The sequence below is a fragment of the Urocitellus parryii genome, chromosome 4, assembly GCF_045843805.1.
Source record: "Urocitellus parryii isolate mUroPar1 chromosome 4, mUroPar1.hap1, whole genome shotgun sequence".
NCBI lineage: Eukaryota > Metazoa > Chordata > Mammalia > Rodentia > Sciuridae > Urocitellus > Urocitellus parryii.
The window spans coordinates 5,521,823-5,532,826 of NC_135534.1; positions in this window are offsets into that span (position 1 = coordinate 5,521,823).

Here is an 11,004-nt window from a genome sequence, read left to right on the forward strand (position 1 = left end):
AGAGGCAATGAAAGGAAATGCAGAGCAAGGGCCACTGGGAGAGCACAGGGGCTCAGGAGAGTCCTCGGGGGATGTGAGACCCCCGCAAAGACCAGAAGGAAGGAAGGGTGGGGCCAAGGGGACCTCTGGAGGTGTACACAGTGAAGTGACCCGACCGAGAACGAGCCCATCGTTTTTTTGCTTGTTTGTTTTAGGCAGGAAAGTGTTTTTCCAGATCATTTGAGGTTGCAGAACTGACTTCTGATCTCTGTGAAGAACAGGGGAACCTGGGGCCGTTTCTCTCCTGAGACAACGGCAGAGGACCTTGCTCCTTCCCACCCTCTCCACATCCCGCAGGGCCCAGGATGGGTGGCTCCGTGACAGGGTCCACGCTGACCCCAACAGACAGCAGGAGGCTGAAAACAAGAAAAGGGCCGACTCTCGGCTTCCAGAGTGGGAACTCTGCGCCTCACGGAGAGGGAGCAGGTGCTGCGCGGCTCCGGGGCCGAGTTTGGCCCAGAGTTGAGAAGCAACTGAGGAACAGCGAGGTACACCGCACCAGTCCCTAAAGGTATTAGTCCCTGGGTCCTTACACTCCTTTTTGGGGGATGTAGCTCAGTCGGTAGAGTGCTTTTTTTGGTACTGAGGATTGAACCCAGGGGTTCTTAACCGCTGAGCCACATCCCAGCCCTTTCTGTTTTTCATTTTGAGACAGGGTCTCGCTAAGTTGCTTAGGGCCTCACTAAATTGCTGGTACTGTGAGCGTGCAATTGTTTTATTGTTGCCACTTTTACATGAATAAATAACTAGTGAGATTCTGCCTCGAGGTCTAACATGGTCAACGGAGCCCTCTTGGGATCTGTGAGAGTGTTTGGGGCTGGGCGTGGGGCACACCTGTAACCTCAGCGACTTGGGAGGCTGAGGCAGGAGGATCACCCAGTCAATGCCAGCCTCAGCAACTTCGCCAAGCGTCAGAAGAGACCCACTTGGACCCTACGGCCCCCTTTCGAGCAAGTGTGAAAGGGCCAAAAGCATGTGTCCCGGACAGCAGGAAAGGCCAGCTGCTGCCGAGACAGCGCGGCGGGAAACAGCCCTGGACACGGGTTGAGTGGAGAAGGCCCACGAACTCAGGTCAGCAGCAAGATCGGAGGGGCTGGCCCCGCGAAAGGAGAGGAAAGTGGTGGTGAGGGTCAGAGGAGTCGAGTCACTCGGGAGAGTTCCGCTGAGGAAAGCATTTGGGTGTGGTGACTTACCCAGGGGACCAGGGACAGAGGATCAGAAGCCTGCCGCTCCTCTGAGGGAATCGCATCGCCAAAGAGGCCACAGGAACAGGCCACAACACCCTGTACTGTCCAGACATTAAAACCAAAATGTGCCCGGTGCAGTGGCCCGTGCCTGTAATCCCAGCGACTCCGGAGGCTGGGGCAGGAGGATCAAAAGTTCAAGGCCAGCCTCAGCAACCTAGCGAGGCCCTGAGCAACTCAGTGAGACCCTGTCTCTAAATAAAAAATAAAAGGGCTGGGAGGTGGCTCAAGGGAAAAGTGCCCCTGAAATTAAATCCTCAGCACAAAACAACAAGGAGGGTCTCCACGGCGGAGAGCTGGCCTTGCCAGGCAGCCCCCGGGCTCCGGGCCAGCAGAGCGAAAACAGAGGAGAAAAAACAGACTCCCCAGGCTCCGCGCTCGGGACGGCAGGGATCTGAGGCCAAAGCTGCCCATCTCCCGAGGTGGCATGGCGCCCTGCCTGCGTGGCCCAGGTGACAGGGGACAGGGAAGGGTCCCCAGGGCGGGGCCAGGGCTCAGCAATTCTTGAGTCACTCCTGCTCCTCTGCTCCTGCGTCTGCCCCAGTCCTGTCCCGTGTGGCTCTTGGGGTGCGACCTGCAGACCTCTTCTGGATTTCCATTCGGATTGGATCTTGCCTCCGAGTCGGTCTCCGTCTCTCCCAGAGGTCGTCAGCCGTGACTGTCACCGTTTCTACTCCTTCTTTTGAATTGTGGACTTTGGAAATCATGTCTTTTTTAGCTTCAGAGTTCTGTCTGTGGCCTATCTGCAGCCCTTTGGGATTCCCACTCTCTTGGCCTCTTTCCCTCATGGACGGTGCTGAGCCTCCACAACCAGCTCCTCCTCCCTTCTCTCTGCCAACCACACGGGCACGTCCCCCCGGTCCTGGCAGGTCAGGCTCCGGGGTCTCTGGTGGACACTGACAGGCCCCCCCGAGGTGCACGCCCACCAGGGCACTCAAGCCCGCATCCCCTCTGCTTGGAGTGTGGCGGCCACCCAGCGGGGCTCCTCCCTTGCAGGTGACCTTGGGAGGCCAGGACTGTCCTGGGGCAGCCCTCAGCAGTGGTGGGTTGATACGGTGTCTCCAGCTGCAGAGATGCTGCAGGATGAGCCCAGGCCTCGCTGTGACTGCGTCTGACTTCCCCTTCCGCCTTTGCCACCTCCGCGTCTCCACCTGCCCACAGGCATTGATGGGAGAACCTCCCAAATAAACTGCCTGCACCCCATCAGCCTCAGAAGCTGGCTTCCCAGGCACTGACCTGCCAAGGTGTCCGTGAGCATAGGAAGCCCCCAGGCGGTGGGAGCCAAGGGTTTTTTTTTCTTTTTTGGTACCAGGGATTGAACCCAGGGGCACATCCCCAGCCCCTTTTTTTTGTACTTATTTAGAGAATGGCCTCACTGAGTTGCTTAGCACCTTGCTTTTGCTGAGGCTGGCTTTGAACTTGAGATCCTCCTGCCTCAGCCTCCTGAGCCATTGGGATTGCAGGCCAAGAGGTTTTTGTTCTAGGGTCCCCGTGGGAAGCCCCCAGGCGGAGGTGCACAGGGGGTGGGTGCAGAGACTTCTCTGAGGAAAGTCACTTCCACTGCAGCCCAAGAGGAGGGTGGAGAGCGTGGAAATCCAGACCAGCCACGGGAGACAAGCACAGCCCTTCACCGAGCCTGCTGCAGCAGAACTCAGCGCCCACCATCACCGTGTTTGGGAGTGACTCAGAGGCGGGCGAGGGGTGGAAAGGCTCTGGAGTGGACTCAGTGAAGTCTCCCGTAGGCCCCAGTGGCATGGGCTGCAGGCAGGCTGGTGTGGGTGGCCTATGAAGCTGTGGGGGACCATATTTGGCATCCTCCGGTTGGCCCTAACTTGGAAGGGGGACAAAGGTTTGGCAATCTGTCCATCTTACTATTCAAGCCCTGGGCATGTCAGGCTGGGTGTAAAGACCTTGCCTGGCCTCCTGGGTGGCTGCTATTGAGGGCGGTTGGCTCCTGGGGAGCCTGCAGCAGGGGCTGTGGCCTCCTGGGCTCTTTTGTAGAGAAGAGGGTTGGTTTCTGGGCTGGTTTCTGGGCTGTGGGTCAGAGCTCTGTTTCTGAGGGTCTGGCTTTGTCTGTTCATATGTTCAGTCTCTCAAAAGAGACTCAGGGACAGCGGAGAGCAGACGGAGCCTTCTAAAACACACCAGCGTCTTGCCAAGGAGAGGGGACCTCACAGAGCCAGCCCAGCAGGGCTCCACCCTTGAGGGGACCACCGGATCCCCAGCGTCCTTCATTGTTGCCCTTCAGGAATGACACTTCTCACTGCCACCTTCCTACCCTGCTCCGTGACTGCAGGGCGGGGCAGAGATTCAAGATCCAAGTTTTCTGAGATTCCTCAGAAAACTTGGAATGGAACCACCATTTGACTCAGTTATCCCACTCCTCAACATATACCCAAAAGACGTAAAATCATACTACAGAGGCACAGCCAATGTTTATGGCAGCTCAATTCACAATAGCCAAATTATGGAACTAATCTTTGATAGATGAATGGTTAAAAAAAAAAGTGGCACATATACACAATGGAATATTACTCAGCCATAAAGAAGAATAAAATTATGGCATTTACTGATAAATGGATGGCACCGGAGACTATCATGCTATGCAAAATAAGCCAATCCCTGAAAAACGAAGGCTGAATGTTCTCTCTGACATGCAGATGCTAACACACAATAAGGGAGGCAGGAATAGAAGTTCATTGGATGAGACAAAGGGGACTTAAGGGAAGGGAAGAGGATGAGAAAGGCAGTAGAATGAACTGGACGTCACTTTCCTGTATTGATATATGAATACAAGAGCCTCGAAACTCCACATGTGTCCCACCACAGGAATGGGAAGTCGTACTCCATATACACACAATATGTCAAAAGGCATTCTACTGTCGTGTCTCTCTAAAAGAACAAATGTTCTGAGATCCTTGTGTCATGTGGCAGAAACTGGAGTAAACCTACAGTTAAATTCAAAATAAGATAGATAAAGACTTTCTCTTGCCCTTTTTTTTCCTCCTCCTCCTTTTTCTTTCCAGCTGGGGATGGACCCAGGGCCTCACACACACTGGCACAGGTGCCCTCTGGCCCTGAGCTACACCCGCATCCCCACAAGAACATTTTCATTCTGGAAATGTGTAAACACCAAGAGACTAGATATGGAAAAAGATAACTTCTAAATTAGTAGAGGAGGAAATGAATAATTTTGGAAGAAAATCAACCCAAAGAAAGGGAGAGAGGAACTCAGAAGTGGGGATAGAAAGTACAGAATAAGGTGACAGATCCAGATCCAAATATTCCGTAACTACATCAAATGTGATGTGACCCGTTATCGTATGTTTGAGATTATATTAAATAGGGGGCAGGGCTTCCCTGGCAAGTGTGGGGCCCTGGGTTCCATCCCAGCTCCTCCAAGAAAAGGAAACAAAACTATTGTATGGTCTGAATATTCCAATCGAAAGACAAATGTTTGAAAAATCGAATGGCATGCTATGAAAAAGACACATATTGAAAACCGAAGAACAGAAACATTGAAAGGAAATGAATAGAAAAGGTGTATCCTATGAACATTAATCAAATGAAAAATGGTCTGTGTATTAATGGCTGACAAGGTAGATTCTGAGACAAGAAGTGTCTTTAAAACTAAAGATTATCCAATCAGGAAAAGATGTTCAATTCACCAGGAAAATATAATAATTTTCAGATGATCGGTACCTGATAACACAGCCTCAGAATAAATAAAGCAGAAATTGAGAGAGCAGAAGCCGTGACCCTTCTCTCTCAGTGACTGGTTAAGTAGACAAAACTTCAGTGAGGACGTGTGTGAGGACGGCCTGAGGCCTGAGCCTAAGCAACTCCATTTAAAAACCCCAGTTTGAAACCTGCAGTCTCCCAGGCACAGCCACAGAGCCCTCCAGGGTGGCTTCAGCAAGTCACTTCCCCTCACCCTGATAAACAGGGTGAAGCCCCTGGCGGGCTGTCCTCCCTGATAAGAGGGAAAGTGGGGAAGATCAGGGTGGGGACCACCAGACCAGATGTCTCTGACCCCAGGGTAAACGATGTCACTGAGAAATCAGGTGGTAGCTGATAAGGATTGAAAGGGGGGTCAAAAGCCCCCAAATGTAGTATAAACAACAGAGCAGATGAGCAGGGATTCAGCCAGCCGGAACAGGATGCACTCGGGCTGGAGGGCCTGATGAGGACCTGACATCCCGTCACTTGTCATCGTTTCTGAGCCTCTGAGTGATCCTCACCACTCTCATCTCTACCGCCTCGTCTGGACCCTGGTGAGGGCCACAACTCCTCCCTATCACCCTCTCCCCAACGGGTCGTCCACTCCACGCCAGGAAAAGCCCGCCTTGGTTCCAGACCTGGTCACCGCGGTCTGAGTGAGTGTGCATCTGCTGGACACAAAGCCTCAGGCTTGAGACCTCTGAACGCAGCCTGCAGAGGGAATGCAGCCACGAGCCTGTCGTGACGAAGTGTGTTTGCAGCGCTTAGAATCAATGGAGAATTGTGTGCTGTGAACTGATTATGTCTATGGCAGTGCCCAGCATGAAGGATCGTCGTTTTCTTGATGAAGAACCTATAGAGTGAAACTGTCTCGAGTAATTTGAGTGAAAAAAGCACTGAGGGGGCAGAAGCGGATGGAATTCCTTATTTCTCCCCTCAACTGTAGACGTCGCAACTTTGCCCCCTCGCAACAACGCGGAAGACAGGGACTGAGGAAACTCGGCCCCTCTGCACACAGAGCTCCGCAGCCTGCACCTTCCTTCCAAGCACTGGAAGAACCTTTTCGCAGAGTGACCCCAGGCTGGTCCACAGAGCAGGGTCAACGAATCACTAAGGACTGAGATACAGAGAACACGTCCTCTAACCCCAGGGAAATTAATCTAGAAATAGAAACAAACCAAAAGATGGAAAATCCCCATATATCTGGAAATTTTAAAACTGCAAGGAAATTCCGTGGCAACCCACCCAGACTAGCAAAAATGAGAAAGCCTGGCCACAGCACAGAGCAGGGGACCCGCCACAGCACAGAGCAGGGGACCGGCCGCAGCAGGAACTTCCACCCCTGTGCCTGGTGGCGCCACCTTGTGAGGCTGAAGCCCCTTGTGCCTCGCCACCCGGCAGTGTCACTCCCAGGACAGCCCAGGGAGGGTGTATTCCAGAAGACAGGCACAAGGATGTCCCAAAGAGCGCCATTCATGGTGTCCACAGACTGGAAGGAGTCCAGATGTTGATTGCCAGGGGAGCGGAGGAGCAAGCTGTGCTCATCCACACGGCGGTATTCAACAGCAATCAGAATAAACCACCGTGAATAATGACCCTCACACACCTACTGGAAAACCAAAGCCAGACTCAGATGAACGTGTGCAGCACCGGTCACCCACCAGATGCTCTGGAACAAGACCAGGGACGCACGCCAAAGTGTTGAACAACACCCATCAGCAGCAGGATGGGTGACCCAAAGCCAGGGGATGTGTGGCCAGTCGGGCAGGAGGACAGGAAAGACCATCACGCCGGCGGCTTTGAGGGAGCTGGTCAAGTCTGAAATCTTGACCTGGATGGTAGATCAGTGAGAAAAACAGCGGGAGACCAGCTGTGCTCCTGACGGGCAGCAGGAAAGGACCCCCCAGTGCAGACAGAGCTCTCAAGCTGGCATGTGAAACGCAGGAAAACGAGCTTCAGAAGGGAGGATGAAGCTTACACATCAACTTGATTGGGCCATGGGGTGCCCAGATGTTTGGCCAAATGTGATTCTGGTCAAATGGTGTTTCTGGATGAGATTCAATGGATATTCACCTTAGAATTGTTAAATGGCAAATTCCCATTTCGTAATCCTTAAATTTTCTTTTCAGCTGTCTACAGTAAACACCTGAAAAATCTAATTGATCTTTCTGTCACATCGCAGGTGACAAGCCAGGAGGATGGGTCTCACGATGCATGTGCAGTTCTTTCCCATCTCATCTGTTACTCATTTCCATTCTCAAGATTCTCCACGTGTTCAGGGCCGAAAGACGAACTATCAGGACTGATAATAAAAGTTGATGAAGGGAAGCACCACCCTCCTGCTGGAAGGAACTGCCTTTGATGAGTGGGGAGATGGCTCTCCAGAAGGGAGAGGGAGCTTTCTGTGGCCAGCCGGGGCTTCTGCCTGGCGTGAGCACAGCAGCTCCGTGGAGAGGGCTTGCAATCCCTTGAGACAGACTGCAAACCCCAGAGATCCTCATTCCAAATACCAGAATCCTGTTCTTTAGGATCGACAGTGACAATGACTCATATTTACTCAGTGCTCTGGGTGCAATGCCCCATGATAAGCACTTGACACATAATGATTTGTAATTTAATTCGCCCAACCTCTGATGAGGCAGAAACTATTATTTCTCTATTTTTTTCAAAATTCAGGACATTTATTTGGAAAGCAGTCATTTTAAAATTATCTCCCAAACTCAGAATCTACAGGCAAGTACAGACACCCAGAGTAAACAGGAGCAGGCTTCATCAACTGGTCATGAAACAAAGAAAACTAAGTGAACTGAGTTTGTGGAGTAGTGTTTCCTGCTAGGGATCAGCTGGAGTGTTCTGTAAACAGCTTCCCTGGAGATTGATCCCATTAATGGATTCACCTAGTCTGGAATGGGCCAGAAATTTGGGAATTTTTATTTTCATACATGCCTTCAGATGACTATCGAGTCCTTCCAGAAGTTTGAGAAACACTTGGAACATGACTTTCAGTTTCCTTCTTGATTTTAAGTCTTAAACTACTGATCCCAGAAAGGACTTGCTGAAAACTCTTATTCAGTTCGGTTTTAGGAAACAGACCTCTGAAGGTTTGGTTCCATACATTCTCCTGGTGGAATGCACCAGTTTATTTTGGTCATTTCTAATTCTCTCCCAGTTTATCCAGATCATGTTTTTTTTTCCGGAACGGTCCATTTTTCTTGACTGAGGCTTAGCACCCCAGTTGAATCATTCTTTAGAAGTAGTTTCTATTAAAAGTCAATTTAATAACCTTTACTTGTTCCCGTCTTGCTCCCTTTTCTCCTGACAGGAAATGAAGGCGCTAGGTACTCTAGTTTGACCCTTCCACCTTAAGCCTCACACTGACCACCCCATCCATGCAGCTCCATCTCATCGTGTTCTTAAATGGCCCAACTCCCTTGGGGGGCCGGTCAAGAGAAGACCTCCTTCTCCCAAGGTTACTATCTTAGCTGATGTTGTAGGGGAGGGAAAAGAGGATGTCTGGCTCCTGCCTGAGTTCCCTGTTGACCTTGAGCCACAGCTTCACAAAGAAAAAATATGGGTGAGGAGGTATGTTAGGCAAGCTCCCTTCAGGCATGGCCGTGAGTTCAATATTATGGGCCAGCACTGTGCATCAAATAAGGTGTCTTTGAACAGGAGACCAGGTTATGTGCTGGTTGACTGATAAAAATGTGAGCAGAGCCTCTCAGGGACTTCTCGACAGCCACCCACACTGACGAGATGAGCTGGGTTCAAAGGAGCTGGCTGCAACATTAAACTAAAAAAACGGCAAAGAAATCATGCAACACACAGACATGAGTTTCTCAGATGGAGAGTGGGGCTACTCTGCTCCTGCAAGGGTCTTCTTCCACAATGGAAGGCAGGAGAGCGTGCACCCAGAATCTCTTTGTTTTTATACGGGGGGGACCCACAAATGAGTTTCAATGGTATGTTCTTCACCAAATAATGCAGAGGAAAAGGTTTCAAACGGGGGTTGTCCAGTCCCGTTGGGTAACGCCCAAGTCCAGGGCTAGGGCAAACTTCTCTGCCCAGCAAAGGTGGAGGCCATTACTTTGCACAGTGAGTGGCATGTGAAGCCAGACCAAACACCCCCCTTACTCAAGGCTGACAGAGAATGCTCAGCTCATGGACAGGGTGGCCTCCCACAGGGACTCACCCCTGGGGCAATGGCTCAGCATTGGAAAAGTCAGTGTTTTTGGAGACTCAATTGCACATAACGACAATAGATAAGAACAGACTGATGAAGCCAAGGCACAGTGAGTCTAGGCCTCTTGTCCTCTGCCACTCAGCCAAAAGGGGAAGAAGCCAGCATTTGAAGCCAGATAATGTTCACCCAGAGTCCTAATTTTCAAATGTGGCATCTAGACTGACTGGCATTCAAACTAACCACTCAAGAACTAAGAGGACCGAGCTCTGTGTTTATTTAGCTATCTCTGCACAGATCACCCTTAGCAAAGCTGAAGGCTGAAGGGTACCCATTTCTACTTTACCCACTACCATGAGAAGAGCCAGCCTGCCCTGCATTCCTCTTCTCTGTATGCCACAGAAGCAGAGATGCATTTCCCAGAGCTGTGCCCTCAGCAGACACCCGGTTCCAGCCAACCCCACTCCACTGAAAGGTATAACATAGAAATTAGATACAAAGAGAGCAGTAATCCTTTTCTAACCCTTACAAATTTTTCTGACAGGGGTAAACTGCCACAAAGATATTGTGTCCAGAACTCAATCCACCAGAGGCAATGGTTTTCTGAATCTAATAATAATTGACAAGCTTTGAGAATACTAGATTGGCCAGTTTGCCAGTTGGCCTAGATTGTCTAATGAACTTTAAAAAACTCGTGTCACTCAGTGGTTTATGTCAGTTTGTCTTGTATCCAACCACTGGATTTGCCTGGATCCTCTCTCTCCACTCCCATCCCCTAATGCTCCTTTTGGTTATAAAATCATCAGTTCTGTTTAACCTGGATGGAATGCTCTCCGGGTTTCTAAACTGAGCCAATCTATTCTACACCCAAATAAAACTCTGCTTTTATTTTAACCTCGTTAACCTCAGGTGGGTAGTGGATCCTGCCTCTGCAACCTCGGCTTTTCTATTTCCAGACCCAGGAGCCCAAGGTGGGTTATAAAGTCCAGGTGCTAGATTCCAATATGAGAGAATGAACTTCCCAGTGTGGTGGACCAAATTGGCCAGATATTTCAGCTGTTTTCTGAAACACATTCTAGTAATAGTCTAGACTGGGGATCAGTGCACAGTTCCTGTTAAGGGTCAAGAAGTAAATATTTTAGGACTTGTAAGCCTTACAGTCTCTGCTGCAAACACTCATCAGCTCCATAATTGAAGGCTCAGCCACAGACAATACTTATAGAAGCATGACTGTGTTTCAATAAAACTTTATTTATAAAAGCAGATGCAGGGCGAGCTCCTTCGCCCTGCTCCAGAGAGAAGGAAAGCTGTGTCATATCTTTGTAATTTCAGCCCTAGAAGTAATTTTTTTTTAAAGTAGTTTTGCTAAAAAAGTAAATGAAAATTGAGTCACAGACATTGCCTTTTGAAGAGGGAAAGCACAGAACGGCTCGCACTGGCTGTTCAGGTGTATTTTCACTCGGCCAGTGAGCTCGGACACTGCACTTCTCCTGTTGGAACTGAGCTAATTGGGACTGTAAAGCCAACACGAAGCAAAAAAATCTAGTCTTCTCAAGGCCGCCCTCAGGTGGCCTTGGCAGTGGCACAGGTGAGTTCCACAAGAAGCAGGGGGCGGCGGCTTCCTGAGCTCAGAGGTGGGTAGTGGATCCTGCCGTTGCAACCTCGGCTTTTCTGTTCCCAGACCCAGGAGCCCAAGACGGGTTATAAAGTCGCACGGAAAGAAAGCCTTTTCGGTTTATTCGGTGAGGTCGTCCTTCGCAGGCCTCGGTTTGGCCTTCGGGGGACCCGAGAGGTCCTGTCACCGCGTCGCCTGTTCCTAAGTGG